The following is a 6,858-nucleotide window of genomic DNA, read 5'->3' on the forward strand; positions in this document are numbered from 1 at the left end:
TTGCTTTAATATCGGCAGGACTGGAACTGGGGTGGCAGTGATGGCAAGGGACTCCCCCCTTTGACGGAAGCCAAGCACAGAAGTCTTCCTTCAGAGGCCTTAGTCTGCCTCTGGTGTGAGCATAATTCCAGCCCAGATAACCATTGGAAGAATGGCTTACAACTTCCCCAGCCCAGTTTCCTCCAGGACATGCTGGCTGGAGGAGGATGCAATATGTAGTCCACTGCCTCTGGAGGACATCAATCTGAGGAGGCTGATGTATGGAAAAACCAGTCTGGGATGTTGGACAGGGAAACTGGGAATCCAGCAGAAGTCCCTGCTCAGACACAAAGCTCACTCTTGGCCAAACCTGCCTCAAAGGGGTGTTGGGTTCCTTACTAGAGAAAGAAAGGAGGGTATAAATGTAATGTTATCATAATAATAGAGATGAAGGAAATGCTGCATTTTATTTCGCTGATATGTAAGTGTGTGTGCATAGCACAAGCTTCTTCCTCATTTATTAGGTTGTAATAATTGGTTGGAAGATTAAACTTGTAAATTTATGAACCAGGGAAAATAACCAGATATTTGAGAGATGGTCATGTTTTTCCAACTGATTTTTATTGTGAATTTTCACCTAAGCAACATCTAAATTAAAAAACCCAGAGACATAACCCCCTGAATAATTATTTATTTCTATACTGTCCAACTCCTTCATGGATCACTGCCTTGTTGTGGCGAAGGGGTTTGCGTAGCTCAATGAAGCTATGAGCTATGCCGTGCAGGGCCACCCAAGACGGACAGGTCATAGCAGAGAGTTCTCACAAAAGGTGATCCACTGGAGAAGGAAATGGCAACCCACTCCAGTATCTTTGCCATGAAAACCCCATGGACAGTACCAAAAAGCAAAAAGATATGAAACCGGAAGATGAGCCCCTCAGGTTGGAAGGTGTCCAATATGCTACTGGGGAAGAGCAGAGGGCTAGTACTAGTAGCGCCAGAAAGAATGAAGCAACTGGGTCAAAGCTGAAAGGACACTCAGTTGCAGATGTATCTGGTGGTGAAAGGAGAGTCTGATGCTGTAGAGATCTATACACCATGGGAACCTGGAATGTAAGATCCATGAATCAAGGCAAGCTGGATGTGGTCAAGCAAGAGATGACAAGACTGAACATCGACATCTTAGGAATCAGTGAACTAAAATGGAATGGGTGAATTTAATTCAGATGACCATCAGGTATGCTACTGCGGGCAAGAATCCCTCCGAAGAAATGGAGTAGCCTTCATAGTCAATAAAAGAGTAGGAGAAGCAGTACTGGGATACAAGCTCCAAAATGACAAAAGGATCTCAGTTCGAATCCAAGGCAAATCATTCAACATCACAATAGTCCAAGTCTATGCCTCAACCACTGGTGCTGAAGAGGCTGAAGTTGACCAGTTCTATGAAGGCCTACAACACCTTCTAGAATTAACACCAAAAAGTGATGTCTTTATCATCATGGGGGATTGCAATGCTAAAGTAGTAAGTCAAAAGATAACCGGAATAACAGGCAAGTTTGGTCTTGGAGTACAAAATGAAGCAGGGCACAGGCTGGTAGAATTTTGGCAAGAGAATACGATGGTCTTAGCAAACACTCTTTTCTAACAACCCAAGGGATGACTCTACACATGGACATCACCAGATGGTCAACACAGAAATCAGATTGACTATGTGCTCTGCAGCCAAAGATGGAGAAGCTCTGTTCAGTCAGTAAAAACTAGACCAGGAGCTGACTGTGGCTCAGATCATGAGCTTCGTGTTGCAAAATTCAGGCTTAAATTGAAGAAAGTGGGGAAAAGCACTAGGCCACTCAGCTATGACCTAAATCATATCCCTGGTGAATATACAGTAGAGGTGACAAATAGATTTAAGGAATTAGATCTGATAGACAGAGTGCCTGAAGAACTATGGACGGAGGTTCGCAACATTATACAAGGGGTAGCAACTAAAACCATCCCAAAGAAAAAGAAATGCAAGAAAGCAAAATGTCTGTCTGAGGAAGCTTTACAAATAGCTGAGGAAAGAAGGGAAGCAAAAGGCAAGGGAGAAAGAGAAAGATACTCCCAATTGAACACAGAATTCCAGATAACAGCAAGAAGAGATAAGAATGCCTTCTTCAATGAACAGTATAAAGAAATAAAATAAAACAATAGAATACGAAGGACCAGAGATTTCTTCAAGAAAATTGGAGATATGAAGGGAAGGTTTCATGCAAAGATGAGCATGATAAAGGACCAAATTGGCAGGGACCTAAGAGAGGCAGAGGAAATTAAGAAGAGGTGGCAAGATTACACAGAAGAACTAGACAAGAAAAAGCTTAATGTTCCTGATAACCACGATGGGGTGGCCACTGACCTCAAGCCAGACATCCTGGAATGTGAAGTCAAATGGGCCTTAGGAAGTCTGAGCAACAACAAAGCTAGTGGAGGTGACAGTATTCAAGCTGAGCTATTCAAAATCCTAAAAGATGATGCAGTTAAAGTGCTACACTCAATATGGCAGCAAATTTGGAAAACTCAACAGTGGCCACAGGATTGGAAAAGGTCAGTTTACATTCCAATTCCAAAGAAGGCCAAAGCCAAAGAATGTTCAAACTACCACACCATTGCACTCATTTCACATGCTAGTAGAGTTATGCTCAAAATCCTACAAGCTAGCCTCCAGCAGTATGTGGACTGAAAACTACCAGAAGTACAGGCAGTGTTTCGAAAAGGCAGAGGAACTAGAGATCAAATTGCCAACATACGCTGGATCATGGAGAAAGCTAAGGAGTCCCAGAAAAACATCTACTTCTGCTTCATTGACTATGCTAAAGCCTTTGATTGTGTGGATCACAACAAATTGTGGCAAGTTCTTAAAAGAAATGGGAGTACCAGACCATCTTATTTGTCTCTTGAGAAACCTATATGTGGGTCAAGACGCGACACTGAGAACTGGACACGAAACCACTGATTGGTTCAAAGTTGAGAAAGGAGTCCGGCAAGGCTGTATACAGTCACCCTGCCTATTTAACTTATATGCAGAGCACATCATGAGAAAGGTGGGGCTAGATGAATCACCAGTTGGTATTAACATTGCCAGGAGAAATATCAACAACCTCAGATATGCAGATGATACCACTCTCATGGCAGAAAGCGAAGAGGAACTAAAGAGCCTCTTGATGAGGGTGAAAGAGCAGAGCGCAAAAATTGGCTTGAAACTCAACATTGACGGGGACTGCAGCCAAGAAATTAAAAGATGCTTGTGCCTTGGGAGAATAGCTATGGTAAATCTAGACAGCATACTATAAAACAGAGACATCACCCTGCCAAGAAAAGCGCGTATAGTCAAGGCTATGGTTTTCCCAGTTGCTGGACCATAAGGAAGATGGAGCGCTGAAGAATTGAGGCCTCTGAATTGTGATGCTGGAGGAGGCTCCTGCGAGTCCCTTGGACTGCAAGGAGATCAAACCATTCAGTCCTAGAGGAGATCAACCTGACTGCTCTTTAGAATGCCAAATACAGTGGTACCTCGTCTCAGGAAAGCCTCAGTTCATGACCAAATTGGGTCATGTACAGAAATTTCATAAAAATTTTGCCCCAGGTCGTTAACTCTGAATTGGGTGATGATCGCTCCCGCCTTCCCTGCACGGGCGTGATCGCAGTCCTGCTGTGGCGGGGAGGGGAGATGGTCGTGATTGCGCCTGTGTTCCCTGCCCAAGTGCGCCCGCACCCCCAGCCGCCTGCACCCATCTCCTCCCACCCCCCTGCACGATCGCTGGGGGGGGGGGGATGGCTGCGATGTTTGTTGTTGTCACTTGCTTCAAATGTTTGTGATTAAAAAAAAATAGTTGCAGAATGGATTAACCTTATTAACATTGACCCTTATGGGGAAATTTGACTTGGCTCATGACCAATTTGGGTCACAACCAGAGTCCTGGAATGGATTAAGTTTGTGAGCCAAGGTACCACTGTACTGAAAATGAAACTCAAATACTTTGGCCACCTAATGAGAAGGACGACTCCCTGGAGAAGAGCCAAATGCTGGGAACAATAGATGGCAAAAGAAGGAGGGGATGGCAGAGAATGAGGTGGCTAGATGGAGTCGCTCAAGCAGTTGGCGTGAGCTTAAGTGGACTCCGGGGGATGGTGGAGGACAGGAAGGCCTGGAGGAATGTTGTCCATGGGGTCGCGATGGGTCAAATGCAACTTCTCAACTAATAGCAAGTTTAGAGATTGCCAAAGCATAGATCACTTAACCAGGCAATCCCTGTCCAGAAATGGGTGCAGCTGGACTACCCCCGAGGGCATGTGAGGCTCAAGTGACAGATAGTTCAAGGATGCCTCCAAGCCTTGAATTCAAACTTGCTCTTTCAGGGGGAGTACAACCCCCTATGGAGAAGCTGAATTCCCTCCATCTGTTCAGCAGAGCCACCCACTTTCGGTCTTCTGAAATCCTCTTGGGAGTCCACATTTCAAGGCCAAATCTGCGGTTCAGCATTGCCCTTCAAGTGCTCCAGGGCAGGAAGTATCCCTTCTGTTCCTCAATGACATGTCTAAACCAGAAATGGTCTCTAGATATCTTGTACTTCAGCTTGCAGAAACCCCAACAAGCGAGGACAGAAATGAGGGTAGCCACACGTCAAAAACGTCAGGAGCTGTTCTTCCGTCTCACCCCACCCTCAAGCTAGACCGTCCCTCTGGGCTCCTCAACAGGAGGCACACAAGGTGGTGGCAGCCACCAGCTTAACAGATGGCAAACAGAGGCGGGACTAGACAGCACCCGGCTTCATGGCCCTTCCGTGCCCTGCAGCAGCATACCTGTGATTACCAGTGGGCACCAAGGAAGCAAACAAGGCAGAGCAACTGGCCCTTGCATGGCTTCCACTGCTGGAAAGCAGGCATGAACAAGATGGCTCTCCTGGTATGATGCTGCAGGACCCTTCATGTGCTCCATCCATCTCTGTCTGCCCTGCTGCCCCACACGCTGCTACTCCCAGCCCATAAACAGATCTTAGCAACGTAAACAGGGAAATTTGACAGCACTCTCAATTCTCGGATCCTGCGTAGGAAGCTGAATTCACTCAGATTGCAGTCAACAAAATAATCCCTTTAAAACCATGATCCTATGATAAATGAGAAAGAAAATGACTGCCCAGAGTCACACCCAGTTGGTGCCCCAATTTAACTGAGTAATTTATCCATCTACTTAAGTCCCCTCCACTCAGCAAATAGCACATGCCCTATTCAAAGTGGCCTTCCAATCTCCAGATGGTTATTGCTTTGTTGCCATCTTTGACCTATAGCAACACTATGAATGAAAGCCCTCCAAAATGTCCTGTCCATGACAGCTCCGTTCAGCTCTTCCAAGTTCAAGACTGTGGCTTCCCTTCTAAATTCCATCTGTCTCATATTTGGCAATCCCTTTTGTCTTCTGTCTTCAACTTTCCCTAGCATACTTGTCTTGCCATATTTTTTTCCAGGGAAAGCTCTGATTGATTTGATTTAGGACTCATTTGTTTGTATTTCTGCTGGTCCAGGGTATTTGCAAAGCTCTCCTCCAGCAGCATATTTTGAACGTTATCAATTTTCTTCCTGCCAGTTGCCTTCACAGTCCAGATTCCACACCCATGCACAAAGATCAGGAATACAATAATGTGGATGATCTTGGCCTTGCTCTCCAGTAAAACACCCTTGCACCTGATGACGTTTTCTAGTTCCTTCATTGCTTCCCTTTCAAGTCTCAGTCGTCTTCGGATTTCTTGGCTGCCCATTCCCTTTGAACTGATGATCAAGCCGAGGTATGTGCCTGCCTGCATATTATACTGCAAGAAAGGGTGCTTCTTGTCCCAGAAGTATTACAAAAGGATTGCAAAATTTCATCAACGGGCTAATCAATTACCTTTTTATTTCTTGTGATCAGATTAAAGCCATACACATAGGCTTCAGTGCTTTGGCAGGTCATGAAAACTGCTGCTTCTTGAATGTGAGGGACTGGATGCAAACCAGCAAAATGGCCTTTGCTCCCTTTGTCAACAGACTGAGAAGAGCAATAGAACCATCTGGAAATTCATGGCCCAGAGTGCTGCAGGCATGATGGGTCTTCTTGCCCACATCTGGAGATGAACTCTGGACTCCTGCTGCTGGCTGCTTCCTGTGGCAGCAGAGACCAGGAGAGCCAGCTGCCACCAATCACCTCGCAAACCTCGCAAGCCCCAGGCGAGCTGGCGCATGGGCTGTCCTTACCGGAAATGTCACTCGTCCATGCTAGCACACCACACCAATGCTGCTAACTCCCTCCTGACTGCCTACGTTGGAATCTGTTTAAGATGCTGCTTTTGACCTTGGAAGACGTGTACCAGGGTGTTGACTGCTTTCAGTCGGGAGCTGAACAGGATTTCCAGAAAGGTGTCAGGGGCTGTTATCACAGGTGTGGGACGGGGCCAGAATGCCCCGTTTGCTAGCATCCTTACCTAAAAATGAAAAACCTTTGCAAAACCCTGAAACCTGCCAAAGAGTGGGGGAGGCACCCAGCAGGTTGGATTCGACCCGGGGCCCTAAGATTCACGCCCTCTTGCTCCCTTGGCTTGGCCCCCGATGTCCCAGTGATGTGTTCCTGCAGCGAGCCTCCTGTGCGCTCGAGCTGCGCCTTGCCTGCAAACCGGGCAGAAGCCTCCCTCGCAAGCAGAGCCTGCCTCGCGGGCGCCTCGGCTGAACCGACCGCGCCGGACCCAAACGCTTTCCGCCAGCCGGGCTGGCCCGGGAGCGCTCGCCTGAGGCGCCTGGCCGCCCGCAGGAGAGTTCGGCGGCGCGCGGCCGGCGCCAAGCGGCGAGCCGAGGCCGGCGCGGGCTGTGCCGGCA

At 47.2% G+C, this 6,858-nt stretch overlaps 1 protein-coding gene across 1 annotated transcript in view; it reads left to right on the top strand.

Moving 5' to 3' along the window:
* The window catches only part of LRRC75B (leucine rich repeat containing 75B), a 16,477-nt gene that overhangs the window by 419 nt on the left and 9,200 nt on the right, over window positions 1-6,858 (top strand). The window lies entirely within an intron of this gene.

Source organism: Varanus komodoensis, unplaced genomic scaffold (genome assembly GCF_004798865.1).
Source record: "Varanus komodoensis strain SLA01 unplaced genomic scaffold, ASM479886v1 scaffold44_3, whole genome shotgun sequence".
Taxonomy (NCBI): Eukaryota; Metazoa; Chordata; class Lepidosauria; order Squamata; family Varanidae; genus Varanus; species Varanus komodoensis.